Source organism: Tachypleus tridentatus, chromosome 7 (genome assembly GCF_004210375.1).
Source record: "Tachypleus tridentatus isolate NWPU-2018 chromosome 7, ASM421037v1, whole genome shotgun sequence".
Classification (NCBI taxonomy): domain Eukaryota; kingdom Metazoa; phylum Arthropoda; class Merostomata; order Xiphosura; family Limulidae; genus Tachypleus; species Tachypleus tridentatus.
This window is the reverse complement of record NC_134831.1, coordinates 140421163-140442328: the sequence shown is the minus strand read 5'-3', so window position 1 is coordinate 140442328 and position 21166 is coordinate 140421163.

Below are 21166 nucleotides of genomic sequence, written 5' to 3'. Positions count from 1 at the left end.
AAATGTATATACATAAACAAAATCTACCATGTCGAAAAACCTGTAAAATACATGAGTTGTGTCTTCCTTGTTAATGGATAAACGAAAAATAAACATGATGGAAGATTTGTTGATAATGATAAGCTCGTGGGCTTCTCTGTTGTGCCCACAATACGTGCCGAAATCAGATTTTTAGCGTGATGATCTCTCGAACTAACTGTTGAGCCACTGTAGGGCCTAATGTTGTATAATGTTTCATATACTGCATGTAGATAGGTGTGGCTTCTTCGACTTAGTTTCACTTGAGGTTAAAACTCACTTATTTAACCATGTCCGTTGAACAGGCTTATTGTGACAACTTGTTACAGATTCTTGGAATGTTACAGTGATCACGTGCTTTCAATCCATATGTATTCTTGTTTCTTTTATAGTGTAACCAATACATTAATCCTTACTCCAATACTGGTTCTTCTAAGTAGCAAGTTTTGCTAGTCCTCTCTAAATGCACCTCAGTGGCACAGTGGTATGTCTGCAAAGTTATACTGCTAAGAACAGGGTTTCGATACCCGTCGTAGGCAGGGACCAAGTAGCCCTCTGTGTAGCTTTGTGCTTAACAACAAACATACCTCTCTAAATTTACTACCAGTTATACACAAACAAGTAGTGCTTTATCTGTCTCTGTGTATTAATATCAATCTTGCTTTACATTTATCGGAATGTTAAAAGAAAAAAAAACTGAACTCATTAGAATATGGTAGATATGTTTTTATTTTCTTTTAAACAACAATTAATGAAAACGAATGTAAATTGCGGTAAAATTAAAAGAAGCCAAAACTGGGGTAATTTAACTCAGTCTATTGTTAACTGGCAGTGAGCCAGTGTGTCTGGCTGCGGATTAAAAAAGTCCTAGGTACGCTCCAAATTTGCAACTAAAAAAGAGTTATAAGTGAAATCATCGATGTCGTTATTCGATGGAAGCGTCGCAAATGGCGGACAGTAATGACTTTTACAATCTTTTTCTGATTAGCTCTTTATATTTAGGGTGGATATACCTGATCTTTAGGAATGGTTTGACATAGCCCATTTGTCATATAAAGTGATGTATAAATTGATAACACTAATCCAGTGTAACAATAATTGTAATTAAATGATAAAATTCAATGTCTAAAATATCAAAGTGATATATCGTCTAATTCAAGACAGCGAAAAAAGCCCTGAAACATATCACATTCAGAAGAACATATGTACGTACACACAGGGTTTCGATAAAGTTTGTTGGAGTACTTAAACATCAAGAAAATAAATAACATTCGTCACAGATGAATTATTCTTGATCAATATACTAATGAGACAAAGAAGAATAGAAAATGTTCACCAGAGGGCGATGCGTCTGCTTAATTAATGTGACAACTATTCAATTAAATTACAACTTGCAACTTTGTGATGGCCTTTTGGACAATTTCTCTCTTGCATGGCTATTTAATTTTGTCTTATGAGAGATAACTAACGGTATTTGTGTTCCGTGAGAAATTTACTACTTTGACAGATTTCATAGATGCCGTACAACATCATGTAACAGTATTGAATACTGGATGCCTTGACTTGACTGTTTATCTTATCGTCGCAAGAATGCAAATCATGTTTGATAAGAATGATGATCACATTTAGCAGCTATAGCGTTCTATGGTGGCCATTTAGTTTCATTAAAAATATTTACCAAGAAAGTTTACAAAAATCTTGTATATATCTAAATGGCCTGGCATGGCCATGCGTGTTAAGGCGTGCGACTCGTAACCTGAGGGTCGCGGGTTCGCATCCCCGTCGCGCTAAACATGCTCGCCCTTTCAGCTGTGGGGGCGTTATAAGTTACGGCATTCCCACTATCTTTTGGTAAGAGAGTAACCCAAGAGTTGGCGGTGGGTGGTGATGACTAGCTGCCTTCCCTCGAGTCTTACACTACTAAATTAGGGACGACTAGCACAGATAGCCCTCGAGTAGCTTTGTGCGAAATTCAAAACAAACAAACAAATATATCTAAATATACAACCAAATCTCGATACTTTAAACTTATGTAAAACAGTACTCAAACTTCTGCCTATAAATGCCTGCAGTTAAAACTTAAATAGTACTGACAGTTGTTATATAGGAATGGTGATGTCTTACAAAAACGTTCTACTTTAGAAAACAAAACAGAAAGACAGTTCAGAATTAGTCACAAAAATAATAATAAAATATACTGCTGCCCAACGATATTAGTAATATAATATTATGGCAGCTAACGTTTTGAAATCTGTTTGAGTAATACTTTTGAAAAAAGTGAAATTTCAGCGCGCAGTGAAGTGACGTGAGCGCTGAAGGCGATAGCTTATATAGGAACTGGTTCCCCACATTTTTTTTATTAAGTGGAGAAAAGTGATTTAATCTGTTACACCTTCTGGATCGATATAATATTGACTTTGACCTGGATCCATCAGGTCAACCAACCATAATGCAGTACATTATAGGAAGCCGCTAATTTGACCAAAATGTAATTTTTTTGGTAATGAGTGATACAGTGGCACAAAGAAAGAATGCGTGAATCTTACGCTTAATATGTGAATGTTCGTAGGTCTGTAATTTATTCACTTAATTCGTCATCAGCACTTTAACTAAATTTTAAATTTCAGACAGAAATCAACATTTTAAAGTGTCTTTGTGCTAAAAAAAAAGTGTTTATCGACACAGTTCAAAATTTTACCAGAATGGAAAGTTTTACAATAAAAATACCAAATTTGGTTAAAATGTTGTATTTAGAATACTGATCAATTCCAGATATGGAGCTGCGAAAAATTCGTTCATCTGCGCATGCGCATGTACAGACGGTTTTAATCTCATTTTCAAGAAGTTTGACTCGTTTTTTGTTGTTGTTGTTGTTGTTTTTACAGTTTATACGTTTGGTTTAATTAAACATGAACTTCTAGAAATTTCTTATTACATACGCATGCGCTAAAGTCAATATTTTTCCAGTGTTTGCTTTTACTGCTGTTGTTTTATTTGTCTGCATTGACACACAAGCAAACAAAAATGTACACCTGTAAGGTTTGTTTGTTTGTTAAGAATTTCGCGCAAAGCTACTCGAGGGCTATCTGCGCTAACCGTCCCTAATTTTGCAGTGTATGACTAGAGGGAAGGCAACTAGTCATAACCACCCACCGCCAACTCTTTGACTTCTCTTTTACTAATGGATAGTGGGATTGACCGTCATATTATAACGCCCCCACGGCTGAAAGGGCGAACATGTTTGGTGCAACCGGGATTCGAACCTGCGACCCTCAGATTGCGAGTAGAACGTTCTAATCACCTGGTCATGCCGGGTCAACACCTCTAAGGTACATCGATAGTTTACATTTGATCAAAAAGTAATAATTATAATTAATAAGAAAATTAATAATAACTAAAAAGGACAGTTCTAAGTCCATACAAACAAAGGGTGTTATCATCTTTTTCAAGACAACGTTCTTAACTCACCTTTTGTTGACCTAATTCATCAAAAAGGACAACATAACAAATAAACTTTGCTCACATCAGAAATCCGTGTGGTTCTAGATGATGATTATACCAATCAACAATTGGATTAAATTTGTCAAACGGATACAAAAGAGCCTATGTAATTAAAATCAACTAAGTGTTGACGTTGAATACAAATCTTTTGCTGAAAATATAAATACAATTAAAGAAACTGGAAACATTCCAATGAATCTAGAAACTTCCCATCTTGATTGAGCAGGGAGGGATAGAATTCATAGTTTTTTTTTCTGGCATAAATATTCCAGAAACAAGTGAGGGACGTAAAAAAGTGTACTTTAACTCTGCACAATCTTCAGAAAACACCCCTTTAACTCGTTCCAAAATAGAACAGAAAGATGTTTTCTTCCCTCTCTTTGTTTCTTATGTGAAAAGGAAGCTGTCCCAAAGCCTGCTCCCATGTAAGAAACAAGCCATTTAAACCAAAGATGTAACTGCAACAGATGGCGATTTCAGACCAACGAAACAATGTATATGCATTGGAATCTTTCTCCTATGAAAAGACCTATACTAAAATGATCGTTCGTGCTTTAGATGTGGTTAAATAAGCCAAACAAGATTAATGATTCGTACAATCAACACAGATGTTGTTGTTTTAGTGGGCTTTATTTTTATTAAATAAATCTTGATGGACTTTGGATACAACTTGGCACGAGGAAGAAGAAGAAATATCTGTACATTCACGCAGTATCAAACACCTTTGGACCATTAGTTTCTAAAGCAATGACTCCTTCCTCCACCGTGCTTTTTCTGGATGCGACACTGTGTTTTATGTTTCGGTTCATGGCAAAAACAAAGCTTAACAGACATAGCGTTTATTGTCATTAATAACTGACGCATTTCAGGAACTGTCATACACCTCCTGATGATGTGTATCGATGAGCCAGAAGTTTGCTGTTGTAATGTATGATAGGACAAGCGATTGCACAACTGGGAACATAGCTCGTAAATAACTTTTTACAAACAAACAAAAAGACGACAGATGAAAATATTATCACCCTCAAAAGAATACCAGTACAGCTGTGTAAAGAAGCAAACTTTACATTCCAACCCAGAATTGTAAAATTCAACAGATTGAACTTCAAAACGAGTAGTAGAATCAAACCAGCTAATGTGTCTTACGCAACAAAAAGCTTCACAGTCTGAACACAAATTAATAAAATGGGTTTGAGAAAGTTGTGTGAAAAGTCAGCGCTTCCAAGTACTTCATTGTAATGGTGCGATAAAAACTGCACACAAAAATAGACTCTGACTGTTAAAAATGGAGATAAAACAATTTTAGATACATATAAATCGCTTTAGATTTTTTTAGGTTTATTAAATAACGTGTCTTGCTACAGCACGTTCATACTGAACAAGTCAGGTAGGTGGAATATCTTCGTCATATTTATGACATGGAAAAGACAGCGCCATCTTAAGAGAATTAGAGCCAGGAACTAAGTATAAAATACTAGGTATGCAAAAATTTAGCTTCACTTCGATTCCCTTTTCTCAACATATTAGGCTTAGCATGGTCAGGCAGTTGGGGCGCTCGACTCGCAACATGAAGGTCGTGGGTTCCAGTTCTTGTCACACCAAAATTCTCGCTCTTGCAGCCGTGGGAGCGTTATAATATTACAGTCAAATCCACTATTCGTTGATAAAAAAGTAGCCCAAGAGTTGATGGTGGGTAGTGATGAGTAGCTGCTTTCCCTCTAGTCTTACACTGCTAAATTAGGGACGGCTAGCGCAGATAGTCATCATGTAGCTTTGCTCGATATTAAAAATTAACCAAACTAAAACCAACATATTAAAAATTATACGTAAGCCATTTTGTTTTGTTTGAAAGAATGTTAAAACGATAAGTGTATGTGCAATATATGAAATAAATTTTCAGTCCAACTTACCAACTGTATAAGTTTGGTAATTATTCAATAACAAATGTATCTCGATTTATTCTAAGTACAAAAGCCTCTATACTTTTATAAAACATATAAGAACATTTGCACCATTAGCACACGTGCAAGTGGTTTAATTAGTAAACTCATCATTTCTAAAATGCACACGGACGACAAATAATATAAGGCTATCAAAATTCCACGATTTTACATAACATAAAACAAAATATGCACTATATTTCTTGCGAACAACTTGGAATTAGAACGACTACAGAATTGAGTTGTTTGAGGTACTTTTACAGGATATAATCGTGGACAAACTGTAAATGATGGATATGGGACAGTAGCAATATCCTGATACTAAAGTCAACGTTTTGTACGTTTTAAAAGAAGAATCTCATCTTGCACGAAAGCACTGCTTTGTCTGGAAATCTGGTCATCAGAATAAATAGGTAGAAGGCCTTGCTCGAGATCTCTGATATATCTGGTAGCAGTAGCGGTACTTTATGATTAACTTCCAAGAAGATTCAACAAAAATCGCTGGAAGAATTATGGTGCGTTTACTGTCCCTGTAAAATATTAGTTTGGTTTGAATTTCGCGCAAAGCTACACGAGTGCTATCTGTGCTAGCCGTCCCTAATTTTGCAGTGTAAGACTAGAGGGAAGGCAGCTAGTCATCACCACCCACCGCCAACTCTTGGGTTACTCTTTTACCAAGAGATAGTGGGAATGACCGTCACATTATAACGCCCTCACGGCTGAAAGGGCGAACATGTTTGGTGCTACGGAGAATCGAACCCGTGACCCTCGGATTACGAGTCGAGTGCCCTAACCACCTGGTCATGCTGGGCCTTCCGTATAAAAACTATAGTGTTCAGATAAGGCAGCAAATTGTTACTCGGAGTGAGGAGTGGCTTGAAAAGCGAATATAGTTCATGTATGAAGGTAACTTCTAACGTTTTTGTTGTTTTTCTGGTGGGAGCATATTTTCATCTATCTCGCTAACAGTTGCGGTCATTTGACGAAGAGACTACTCTGCTTTTTGAGGGCGCCCAGATCGTGGAAAAATTATTGTTTCTTGTGGTGACGGAACCTATTATCACTCTATATTCACTGTGTATATAAAAGACACATGTACAGCCTAACAATAAGCAAATAGACATTCTGATTATACAAATCGAACATTTCGACGCCATTATATGTGAAGTTATTGTTTCAAATTTGCCTATTGATTATAAAAACAAAACTTCAGAATATATCCATTGCATTTTATCAATTATATACTATATAGTTGATGAAAAAAACCCTAATACTATCAAGTTACGTTAGATAATTTAAGAAACGTTTTCTAAGTTAGCTGGTTTATGCGGTTTGCCATCATACAGCATCCAAATCATTTAAATACTCTGGTTACATTAACTATATATCTTTGGATAATTATTATTCGTCTAATTAGCGTTATAATAGGTTGTTTATGTTGTTGTTTTTTTTACACCCATTGGCGTTCAGGACATAACTATGTCACCAGCAATATTTTCAATATGGCAGATATTTGATAACAATAATATAAAGATTGTTACGTATAACACCAAATATGTTGGTCATTCATAAACTTCCAAGCTCAACTTTTGTACACACTTATTCAACCGTCAATAATCTATTGAATCAAAGATTATAACATCAATGATACATCTATAATTATAATTTAAACATAAATAAACCTCTACAAATCAATTGTTTACATTATCATGTACAAGTTGTAATAATACACATCACTGCTTCGTTTTAAATTCATAAAAACGTGTAATAAAAACTATAAACATTATATGGCATATCTTAATTGAAATATATATTTATTTCAGATACCTAAGCAAGGCCTGTCATATCCAGGTGGTTAAGGAGCTCGACTCGTCACGGGTTCGAATCTCCATCATATCAAACATGCTCGCCCTTTCAGCCGTGGTGGCGTTATAATGTGACAGTTACTCTCACTATTCGTTGGTAAAAGTGTTGGCAGTAGGTGGGGATTATTAGCTGCTTTCACTCTAGTCTTACACTGCAAAATGAAGGACAGCTAGTGCAAATATCCCTCCCATAGTTTTGCTCGAAATTCTAAAACAAACAATACTTAAGCAATGTTGGTCGTAGGTTAATCTGTGCTCTGTCCACTGCGAGGAATATAGCCCTAGATTTTAATATTGTAAGTCTGTAAACCAACAAACGATCCATCAGAGGACTAGACTAGAGGGAAGGCAGCTAGCTAATCAAGAGCACCCACTGATAACTCCAGAGCTATTCTAAAAAATTTGACTTTTACTCGTGCATGTCTAAAGAAAACGGATCACAATTTTACAGTTCACATTTCTGGTTCACAGTTCGACAACACTAAATAAGGTCCGATCCCTTTCATTAAAAAAAATGTTTATTAGGCATAAAATTGGTTATGCTTTACCTCAACCATCACTATACAGTTATATGAGATACATATATTTTATAAGATACATATTGCCAGAGGTTGAATATTAGTTGTTGGTACTTGACATAGAATTTGGTATTCTTAACTTTTGCTTTTAGATTTTGTAACATTACGACATTTGGTATTACTATCATGCCAATTGTAAAGACTGACAACAACAAAACTTATATGCAAAAACGGCTCGTTTGGGTTGAGAAAATATTTTACATAGAAGAGCGAACAACAACAAAACTGTTCGAAAGACGGTGACGTTTCTAATATTTAAGACAAACAAATAACAAAAGGCATGAGTACAGATATACAGTAAGTTAAGTTAATATTATACGAGATCTGTTCAAAAAATACGCGGACTGTTTGAATTGCGCGGCTCCAGTTGGTTCCAGGGGAATCCGCTTGATGTCGCTAGGTTCGCACAGATCAGCTGATTACGACGCCATTTCTCGATTGCAGATATCTTCATTTGTGTATTAGCTACGCGGTTTTAAGTGAAGTGCGATTTTTTCGTTTGGCGGATTTCAGAATGAATGACCTGAAGAAGCAACGACTTGCTGTGAAATTTTGTGTTAAACTTGGAAAATCTGCGACTGAAACTTTTGCTACGCTTAACACGGCTTACAGTGATGTTGCTAGGAAGCGTACGGCATGTTTCAAGTGGCATAAACGTTTTAAGGATGGTCGACAGTCCATTGAAGATGATGAGCGTCCTGGACGTCCTTCCACGTCAACTGACAACCCACACGTCGACAAAATCAACACCCTGGTGCGGGCAAATCGACGTCTGACTGTTAGGGAGCTTGCTGAAGAGTTTGGGATATCAGTTGGATCTTGTTACGAGATTTTGACCGAAAAATTGAAGATGCACCGCGTTGCTGCGAAATTTGTGCCTCAGAACTCGTGCGATCACTGTTCTTCCCCATTCCCCCTACTCACCTGACCTTGCTCCTTGCGATTTTTTTTTGTTCCCCAAACTCAAAAGACCCTTGAAAGGAAGAAGATTTGAGACGATTCCCGAGATTAAGGCAAATGCGACGAAGGAGCTGGAGGACATTACAAAAGAAGCGTACCAGGACTGTTTCAACAAGTGGAAACACCGTTGGAATAAGTGTGTGCGTTGGGGAGGAGAGTACTTTGAAGGGGTCCCAGACCTGTAACTTCTAAATAAAGTACATTTTGTTTTATGACGTCAGTCCGCGTATTTTTTGAACAGCCCTCGTATGCTTATTGCAAGTTTGCTTGTAATAAAAGTAACTTACTACGTCTACTGCTACAAGTACTAAAAAGATAAACTATAATCCAGAGGGCGGTTAATATTTTCTAAGATGCAAGACCCGCATTAATTTTAAGACCTTCTCCCACCACCACCAATAGAAAAAATTAAAAACTGTTACCATGATGTATTATTCTTACATGACTACAAATATACCATTTTGTTGTCAACTTTCACTCCATTTTTTTCTTAACTTTGTGATAATAAATTTTTCAATTGCTCTTTCGACATTTAATAAAACATTCAGTGAAGCTTTCTACAAAAAAAAAACAAAGTAAAACGTCTCTCTTGTGGCATTCTGCTTTGAAAATAATTGTTTTCCAATGGCTGATAATGCTGAATATCGAGTTTTGGGATCCACAGTGGTCAGGAGTACAGATAGGCATCTATACAGATTTGTGCTTATAAACAAACAAACGATGATAATTTTCTTTATCCGTTTCAAAGTAAAAAAAAATGTTTTCTCAACAGCAGCATTTTAAAATGACAAGATAAGTGAACCTGTAGATCAATTAACATTTTTGGAATTATGGATAAGAACGAATAATAAATAATTAGGTTCGACAATGGCTCTTAGTGTTTAACTTTGAATACAGCGAAAGAAACTGTATAAATTTTTCGGCTAAATTCTCTTCCATCGTATTGTATGTCACCAATCTACAGTGGAGGTTAACAATTTGTAGTGTAGATTGAAACCATATTGTATGTCACCAATCTACAGTGTAGGTTGAAACCATATTGTATGTCAACAATCAATGGTGTGTCTGCGGAGCTACAACGCTAAAAAAATAGTTTCGATACCCCTGGTGGGCAGAGCACAGGTAGCCTATTGTGCAGTTTTGTGCTTAATTTCAAACACGATCTTCAAAACCTAGAAGCTAGATCTCCTTCATGCAGTGGATACTTTCACACCAATTTCAACCTCCATGGATTTGTAACAGTAAAAATAATAACAATAATATCATAAAAAAGCCAAGTGTTTCATTTTGAGTTAGAACAAACATATATTTCTGTTTCTTAAAACCTACAACAGCGGAAATAACTATTTGTACCATAGGTATGGTATGAATTTCCCACAAAGTTACACGAGGGTTATCGGCGCTAGTCATCCCTAATTAAGCAGTGAAAGACTGGAGAAAAGGCAGCTAGTCATCATCATTCACCGCTAACTCTTGGGCTGCTCTTTTACCAACGAATAGTGTGATTGACCGTCAAATTATAACGGCCTTACGCCTAAAAAAACGAGCGTGTTTGGTGGGAAGGGAATTCGAGCTCGTGACACATAGACTGCAAGTCGAACACCCTAATCACTTAGCTAGGCCAGGCTATTTTAACATTAAAAGCCTGATGTCGACAATTCGTTTTCTCCATTCGACTGAAAAGGGCCCGGCATGGCCAAGCGTATTAAGGCGTGCGACTCTTAAACTGAGGGTCGCGGGTTCGCATCCCCGTCGCGCCAAACATGCTCGTTCTTTCAGCTGTGGGGGCGTTATAATGTAACGGTTAATCCCACTATTCGTTGGTAAAAGAGTAGCCCAAGAGTTGGCGGTGGGTGGTGATGACTAGCTGCCTTCCCTCTAGTCTTACACTGCTAAATTAGGGACGGCTAGCACAGATAGCCCTCGAGTGGCTTTGTGCGAAATTCAAAAACAAACAAAAAATCGAATGAAAAGTCGGTGAAAACGACTGTTTCAAATTAATAAGCGGACATATCTCAGGTACGAATTTAATAAAATGACAAATAGAAAAATATGAGGAATAATTAAGAGAAACGTCTAACAACTCAACAACATTTAATGATTGTTTGTATTGTTTAAGGTAGTTAAAGAATTTACCAAACCTTAATTTCGTTTCGTTCCGTCAACTTCCTAGCGGTTAATCTGTCACAATTTATTGCTGATAAAAGAGGTTATTTAGTAAAATTAATAAATAAACTTTTAGGCTGATTGGAACAATGAGATCTAAGAAACCACTAAAATCAGGTGTTCGATTCCCCTCGATGAACGTAGCAGATAGCCCAATGTGGCTTTGCTATAAGAAAACACACACACACATAGAAATATATATGTAACTAATATCATGAAAATTTCAGGTATTTTTGAAAACCAGTGTTAAAATTAGGATTTAAGATCATATTTAAAGAAATCTCGTTGAATGCGTTCTGAAAACATATAGTTTTACACTTTTGTCTGTTATCTAATAAAATATATAACAAACTAACAACGTTTTGAATGGGTGCAAATTTTTGTCGGCTTCCTGTATATTATAATTAACTTTAAGTTTTATAAGAACTGTTTACCATGCGCTTCCAAAACCAAAGTGCTTTTTGAGAGCACTAAACGTACATACCTCATGCTGTAGTAATTTTCAGTCTTTGTTTGTTTGTTTTGGAATTTCGCACAAAGCTACTCGAGGGCTATCTGTGCTAGCCGTCCCTAATTTAGCAGTGTAAGACTAGAGGGAAGGCAGCTAGTCATCACCACCCACCGCCAACTCTTGGGCTACTCTTTTACCAACGAATAGTGGGATTGACCGTAACATTATACACCCCCACGGCTGGGAGGGCGAGCATGTTTAGCGCGACGCGGATTACGAGTCGCACGCCTTACGCGCTTGGCCATGCCAGGCCTAATTTTCAGTCAAAAAAGATAATAATATTTGTCTTAAACTGCTCCTTCCCAATGGTTCAGTGGAAAGTCTGAGAGCTTATAACACTAAAAATCGTACTTAAGTGCTCGCAGTTGGCAGAACACAGCTATACTCATTGTGCAGCTTTGCGCTTAAAAAACAAACAAGCAAATAAAAGTGAAATATTCCATTAAATTATCTTAGTTATAAATATTCCTTATGTTCCGGCAATTTAATATTATTGTCTGAGTGTTTTCATTTGAACACTGTGTTACTCAGTGGAATATCTACACAGTGCAATCGCGGGTGTAAAACCCTGAGTGTTAGTGTTATAGATGTGTAAGGTTGCAGCTAAACCACCTAAAACAGTATCTTAATGAAACATATAGTTAAAAGTCAGTAGTTAGAGATCACTAAATTTATCAAAGTAAGTATTATAAACTTGTGTTTATATATACATTAAACTTATCACTATACATTACATTCTCCTGTGGGTCAGCAGTAGGTTTATTATAAAAATCCGGAGTTCGACTCGTTGCCATGTACAAAGTACAGATATCCTTCTGTGCAGCTTTGCATTACGAAAACAATATCAACTACTATTTTACTTTGTAGTTTCATTTAGTTTTTAAAAATATTTTAAGTAAAAGTGAAGATGTTGATATTAAATTACTATCACAGTAAAGTGGAAACTTTACAAAAGGCTGAACTAGTAGTTTTTAACGCGTTATATTGTCTATCGTATCATTTTCTTTAGATCCTGATGAGAATCGCTTGATTTAAAACCTTGGCCAAAAACTCAGTATTAATAAAACTGTCCACTAAGCCTGAAAAGTGTAATTAGACTGATAGCAGGGTTCCAAGCTGTAGACTTGATATTAACAGCTCAATACTCAAGTGGCTTTATTTGCATAAGTATAATAGTCTTGCTGTTTATGTAAGTAAAATATAATAAATTAAGTGAAATAATTATCAGTTTTTATTTATGTGTTTAATAAGAATACTAAATATAACAAACGGCTTAGTGGTAAATCAGCGGGCTTAAGATGCTGAAATTCAGATTTTGATACTCGTAGAGGGCAGAGCCAACTTAGCCCATTGTATAGTTTTGTGCTTAACAGCTGTCAAAACCAAAACAAACCTTTTCAATCTATAAGTAGTGTTTCCACCTTTACGAAGCAGGAAATCGCCAGAAGAAACCTTGAAAAGTTGTTATTTAGACACTCAAAAGAAGTGAGAAGTGTCTCTAAATAAAACATATATAGAACTGAAGATAGGAGACAAAATATCAACGTATGTAATTTTAGAAATTCTACACATACAACATGGGGAAATTTTCGTTAAAACGAGAAGACACTTATAAAGCGGTACATCATACAATTTCTATGTTCATTAATTCACCAAACACTGAAAATGTATTGTATTAACACTACTGAGTTACTTGTGAATGGGCATGTGACAATATAAACCAACTACTTCTTTATTTATATATCACTGTTGTCCGTAATAAAAGTCGCTAGATTTGTTGTTAATCCCTTTGATGAACTTTTATCACTAAGAGAACCCAAAGTCATTAGATTTAACGATTATGTTATTATGGTAACACTGGTCATAAGAAAGTTTTTCGTTTATTCCAAATATTTGTTACATCTGAATTTTCCACTGTATGTAACGTCTTAAGTAGCTCACCACATCGTCGAATAGACACAACATAATAATTATATTTAAACATACGTTATCAACAGATACGAGGAAGATAACTGTTCTTTGTACTCAGTGGCCTAGCAATGCTAGGTTATTGTGTTCGTGAGGAGTGTAAAAAATTCGTCAAATGCAGCCCCCACCAAAAAAAATGTCCCAGCACAGCATATTGTCATCTTAACTGCTCTCTACATGAACATCAAGTTGCCCAACAGGCCCTAAAAACATGTAACCTTTCTAAACTGAAATTTGTGCTGATAAATAATGGGATGATAAGGTTTCCGAGTTGAACCATTTGTAACGTATGTGTTATGTACTGTAATTACCAGCTTTGTATCGTATCAAATAACATGTATTGACAGTTTTGTTACTGAATAACTTGGACATATCCACGTGTTTTATTATTAATGACAATGCTGATAAAGAAGACAAAGTATGCAATGATCATATATTTTGTCTAACAGCGACTTTAAAAGCTGTCTTCGTTCCTTGTGTTTTCAGATTTTATCATATTGTGTTATGTTTTGGACTCCTTACCTCAGAAAGGACATTGAATCCTTTGAAATGGTTCAGAGGAGGGCTACTAGAATGGGAGGGATGCATGTGAGATGGAGGTTAAGTCTTCTGAAATTGGTTTATCTTGAAAAACAAAGAGGAGGAGTGAAAGGGGATCTGATTGAGGAATTTAAGAAAGAAATTGATAGTGTTGATGCATTTCATTTTTCATATTTAACTGCAAGAAGAGTAGGGTTAGTGAAAAAATATAACTTTTGGCAAGGTATGAATCATCTTCAGTAAACATTGTTATTTTTCTAACAGAGTTAACGGCATTTGGAATAGGTTATTTTCAGATGTTGTCGAGGCAGCAAATTTAAGTGAGTTTAAGAGAAAGTTTGATAACTATATGATGATGAGGGATAGTTTTAGTATATTTATTTAACAGTTTTGTTTGTCCCTAAATATTGTGTTGTGTTATTTATATGTTATTGAAGGCATTTAGGGTAACCTTTAATAATATAAATTAATCATTTTAACATAAAAATAATCTTTATTAGAATTACTTTATCTCATTTCCGACATCGATTATATCAAAATTATTTAAATATCTTGTTTTAGATAGTGACACGTAACAAAAACAGTTTTCTTTGGTCTTAGTAATATAAATCAGTGTCGATTAACAAGTTTTACCATTCTTATACAACGGAATTTTATGAAAGTAAATCAAAGCACATCGTAAATTGGTGTATAACAATACATTTACACAAGATATATGTATATCTTGAGCACATTGAGATAGACTAGTAAAGAATACAAATAACAAACATATTTTAAATCATATTTACAACTTCAATTGCCATTTTATTTCGAATTATTCATAAAAGAAACTTGCAGAAGAAAGTTAGCATACTGAAATAACATTTAATAAGCTATTAAAATTACATGAAACATTTACTATGAACATACCATTTATTCATAAGTTCATGTTATTTTTGTTATTATCTTATGGTTTGACAGTGCACACACGAAATGTTAATTTGTTTGATTTTTTATTTATTTTTCAAGTTAAGCACAAAGCTACGCAATGTGCTCTGCCCACCACGAATATCGAAACTCGGTTTGTAACATTGTAAGTCCGGAGACATACCACTGTGCCACTGGGTGGTTGAAATTTTAGTAATTTCTGATCTAAGTATTTAAAATGCATTTTTACAAGCTGGATATATAGTTACTTGTTATTGAGAGACCATCCACAATTTTCACTGAAGTTATAAAGTTGATGTCTATACTTTTGAGCCAAGGCGATAGTTGTTTGCAAACCAAGTGAGCTGACAAAGCTCATTCTTTGCGAAATTCAAAATTCTATTATATAAAATTACGTACCATCTATACAATAAAAAGCACAATACCGTTGTACTAACAAAATGCTGTTCCCCGACATTTCATTAATAAATTAGGAATATTGATTAGGCCTCGTTTCAGAATCCACATCTATAAAATTCATCCAATAGAAATACAGGGCACTAAAATAAAAACTAAATGAATTGTACCTAAAGAAGATAAAAAGTGTATGAGTTCATATCAAAGTCACTTCAGGCAACCTTTTGTATCCACCGAGAAGAATGAAACCCCTAAATTTAGCGTTATAAATCCATAGACTTATCGCTCTTAAATCATCCAACCTCAAATTACAAGTTCAAGCGCCCTAACCATCTGGCTATGTCGTTTTATAATAGTTGCTTTTCCTTTATATTGTTAATTTTCTTATTCTCCAATTCTGTAAGCTATAACCAAACTGTAGATATATTTTCTGTAACTTTTTCTCTCATCTCTTCTAAGTTCATTTCAAAATCCTTACTTCAAATCCTGTACCCGAACATGCTCGCCCTTTCAATCGTTGATGCGTTATATGTGACGATCCATCTCACTATTTTTTGATAAAGAGTACCCTGAGAGTCGGTTGTGGATGTTTTTCATCACTATAAAGGTGTTAATTATCCCTATATTTGTAAATGCATTAACTGTGCCTAAGCTAGTTTCGTTATAGTTTTCTTTTTTGCATGTGATATATATTGCTCACTCTGTATTGCGCAAGTCCTGCCTGTTCTCGAAATCTGTAGGATGTTATTGAGTGTAAAAATCAACAACACTTGTGTTACGAAAACGCTGGTGTGCTGAGTCATTCTTGAAAATTCTAGAGTCTCACGTGATTGGTATATGAAAACCGACTCGTCGAGAGACTGAGAGATTATTATTGGACAGCTACAGTTAATATGCTATAAGCCTAGGAAGCTATAATTGTGATTTACCTATATTAATAGGAAAACTACCGAATTGGACCGGAAAAGTTTAGAAATTTTGTACGTTACAAACCATTCAACTTCAGTAAATAACTTCGGGCGTTTGTATTTCTATGAGGACATTAAATATCTCCCACGGTAAGAAGTGAACTTGTAACCGGTGTGAAGCCAACTGAACTAGTTAGCTTGAGCTAGGTGCAACAATATCAACTCAGAACTAATTTGCTCGTCGTGGACTTTGATCATCAATAAAATATTCAGTTCTAGATTGAATATGAGTCAGTATTGTCTGTACGTTTATAAAAGTGTTCTGTATAAACAATCACTTGTAATGACTATTAGTAACAATCGTTAATGTAAATTGTATTATTATGTTTGTATATTTAAATATATTTGTGTTAACAAAGAAAATTGTGTGTTTCAACCTTGTTGGCAGATAACTTAAAGTTGATACATATTATCTGTTAATTAACTACTAAATTCAAATTTCCTGTTACTTTAAATAGCAATATGTTAACTTGAGTAATATAATCAATCGGAGACTCATCTGAAATTAATTATACGTAACAATAGTCTGTTTTGAGTATTTGTTCGTCAAAGCACACATACACACCTGTTTTGTATAAAAGGATGTGATTTTGGTTGAATATTTTTCGAAACAAATTAATTTCAAACAATTTGTTTGTAATTTGGTGAATAGTCACGCCTCGTCATGTGCCAAAAGTTATTGAATGTCAAATTGTTTGACTGGCCAGAAATGATATAAAACAAACGGATGTTGCTAAAACAGTATGATGCCCAAGTGAATTGTGTCCAGAATCCTGAAATGTAATCGGATTAAAAGAAACTTTGTTCCAAGAAAGTCTACTGCTAGACGCCAAAAATTGCTGTCTGAGATGACTATGTCTTGATCCAGTTAATACGCCGAGGTTGAAAGAAGTCTTGCAACACTTTACGACAAGAAAGACATGAACACATTCATTCCACAATATTCAAAAGAACAGTGAATTGGAGACTGACAATACAAGGTTATTTTGTAAGAATGGCTATTTAAAAATCGATATCAACTAGAATTCACCACATTACCATATTAGTTGTGCAAGATAGTATGCCAACTTACAATTAAGACACTGACATGTCTTTCCAGATAAATTCTGTTTACGGCTTGTTAAAGCTGATAGAATGACTTATGTATGCTGTTTGCTTGGAAAGCACATGAGGGAAACCTATCTTTCCCACGGAGAACACACAGAAGATGGTGCAGTACATATTTTGGCAGCCATTCATCATAGTGATAAACTGCTCCTCATATTCTCCAGTGAAACATCAACGGCGGCTCCTGGAGGTATCACATGGAGATGACTACAGCATGACATATGAACTTCAAATCAGTAATAATTAAAATAATTTATTACTCTTGATTTTGGTTTTATTTACTCCTGACACAAAACACTTTTGAGCACTCTTTGGGAGTACATCTAGTATTGTTAGCTGTTGTAATTTGTCATTGATTCACTGATTCAAGTTAGCAATTATTCGTTTGCCAGAATCTGCTCTGAACTTGTTCTCTTTCACATAAAGTTTGTTTTATTTTTGTTTTTGAATTTCGCGCAAAGCTACTCGAGGGCTATTTGCGCTAGTCGTCCCTAATTTAGCAGTGTAAGACTAGAGGGAAGACAGCTAGTCATCACCACCCACCGCCAACTCTTGGGCTACTCTTTTACCAACGAATAGTGGGATTGACCGTCACATAATAACGCCCCCACGGCTGGGAGGGCGAGCATGTTTGGTGCGAACCCGCGACTCTCGGATTACGAGTCGAACGCCTTAACACGCTTGGCCATGCCGGGCCTTCACATAAGAAAAAGGGAAACAGAAAATACAATTTTGCTGTACGGTATTGTGCGAAAGGTCTATAATTTTTTCGGTTGTTATTATTATTCTTATTCATTGTTAGCCGTAGCATAGCCGCTATCAGAATGGCGTTGGGGCGTTTTGTTGTTGTTATTTTCAAGTGCAAAATTTTAACTCATAGCTCCATCTCTTAACTTATTTAAGGTCTAATTGCAATTAGGTACTCAAAGAGCAAATCGTTTCAATTAATGTAGTTTGTCACGCCTAAATTCTCGTTTAATTTTCTCTAATCCTGCTTAAAAGAATTTCAACTTGAGGGTAGACTGGTAGAGATCCTCATGAGTAATGAAATTAAATCGGGTATACGTTCCCCCCATGGCTGGTACTGCTAACGCACAACAATACAGTTAATTAAAAATGGAAAATTTTGTATAATGGTTTAATTTACTACGATCCTTCCTAAAAAAAATGTAAAGTGCCCCAACTGTTGAGGATTCCCTCTTGTATTTATTTTGTATCTTGATTTGCCTATATATTTCAAAAATAGGTTAAAAGTAGAAAACTTGGTACGTTGTTTTGTATTTTGATTTGACTATATATTTCGAAAATAAGTTAAAACTAGGAAACTAGGTATGCTATTTTGTATTTTGATTTCACTATATATTTCAAAAATAGGTTAAATGTAGAAAGCTTGATATGTTATTTTGTATTTTGATTTGTTTATATATTTCAAAATAGATTAAAAGTAGGAACCTTGGTATGTTGTTTTGTATTTTCATTTGACTATATATTTCGAAAATTGGTTAAAGTAGGAACCTTATATATATATCGAAAAAAAGGTTAAGAGTAGGAACCTTGGTATGCTATTTTGTATTTTCATTTGCCTATATATTTCAAAAAAGGTTAAGAGTAGGAAGCTTGGTATGTTATTTTGTATTTTCATTTGCCTATATATTTCAAACATACGTTAAAACTAGGAAGCTTAAAATATCTTCAGGAAGTCTATATATTTCAAAAATAGGTTAAAACTAGGAAGCTTGGATTGTTCTTTTATATCTTGATTTGCCTATATCTTTCAAAACTAGATTAAAAGTAGGAAGCTTGGTATGTTATTTTGTATTTTCATTTGTCTATATATTTCAAAAATAGGTTAAAACTAGGAAGCTTGGATTGTTCTTTTATATCTTGATTTGCCAATATCTTTCAAAACTAGATTAAAAGTAGGAAGCTTGGTATGTTATTTTGTATTTTCATTTGCTTATATATTTCAAACATAGGTTAAAACTAGGAAGCTTGGATTGTTCTTTTATATCTTGATTTGTCTATATATTTCAAAAATATATAGAAAGCTTTTACATCTTGATTTGTCATAAAAAAATAAGTTAAAAGCAGGAAACTAGGTTAAATATTTTCTAGGAAGGTTGGAGTATGTTATTTTGTATTTTTATTTGCCTATATATTTCAAAAATAGGTTAAATGTAGAAAGCTTGATATGTTATTTTGTATTTTGCTTTGTTTATATATTTCAAAAATAGATTAAAAGTAGGAACCTTGGTATGTTGTTTTGTATTTTCATTTGCCTATATATTTCAAAAAAGGTTAAGAGTAGGAAGCTTGGTGTCTTATTTTGTATTTTCATTTGCCTATATATTTCATAAATAGGTTAAAACTAGGAAGCTTGGATTGTTCTTTTATATCTTGATTTGCCAATATCTTTCAAAACTAGATTAAAAGTAGGAAGCTTGGTATGTTATTTTGTATTTTCATTTGCTTATATATTTCAAACATAGGTTAAAACTAGGAAGCTTGGATTGTTCTTTTATATCTTGATTTGTCTATATATTTCAAAAATAGGTTAAAACTAGAAAGCTTGGATTGTTCGTTTACATCTTGATTTGTCTATATATTTCAAAAATAAGTTAAAAGCAGGAAACTAGGTATGCTATTTTATATTTTCATTTGCCTATATATTTCAAAAAAGGTTAAGAGTAGGAAGCTTGGTATGTTATTTTGTATTTTTATTTGCCTATATATTTCAAAAATAGGTTAAATGTAGAAAGCTATATGTTATTTTGTATTTTGCTTTGTTTGTATATTTCAAAAATAGATTAAAAGTGGGAGGTTAAAACTTAGGAAGCTTGGTGTCTTATTGTTTTTCATTTGCCTATATATTTCATAAATAGGTTACATCTTGATTTGTTTATATATTTCAATATCTTTCAATAGATTAAAGTTAAATTTTCATTTGCAGGTTAAACTAGGTAGCTTGCTTTTATTTTGATTTGTCTATATTTTCATTTGTTCGTTTACATCTTGATTTGTCTATATATTTCAAAAATAAGGTTAATTTTATATTTTCATTTGCCTATATATTTCAAAAAAAGGTAGGAAGGTTGGTATGTTATTTTGTATTTTTATTTGCCTATATATTTCAAAAATAGGTTAAATGTAGAAAGCTTGATATGTTATTTTGTATTTTGCTTTGTTTGTATATTTCAAAAATAGATTAAAAGTAGGAACCTTGGTATGTTGTTTTGTATTTTCATTTGCCTATATATTTCAAAAAAGGTTAAGAGTAGGAAGCTTGGTGTCTTATTTTGTATTTTCATTTGCCTATATATTTCATAAATAGGTTAAAAGCAGGAAACTAGGTATGTTATTTCGTATTTTTATTTGACTATATATTTCAAAAATAGGTTAAAACTAGGAAGCTTGGATTGTTCTTTTATATCTTAATTGGCCTATATCTTTCAAAACTAGATTAAAAGTAGGAAGCTTGGTATGTTATTTTGTATTTTTATTTGTCTATATATTTCAAAAATAGGTTAAAACTTGGAAGCTTGGATTGTTCTTTTATATCTTGATTTGCCAATATCTTTCAAAAATAGGTTAAACCTAGGAAGCTTGGATTGTTCTTTTACATCTTGATTTGTCTATATATTTCAAGAATAGGTTAAAGCAGGAAACTAGGTATGCTATTTTGTATTTTGATTTGTCTATATATTTCAAAAATAGGTTAAAA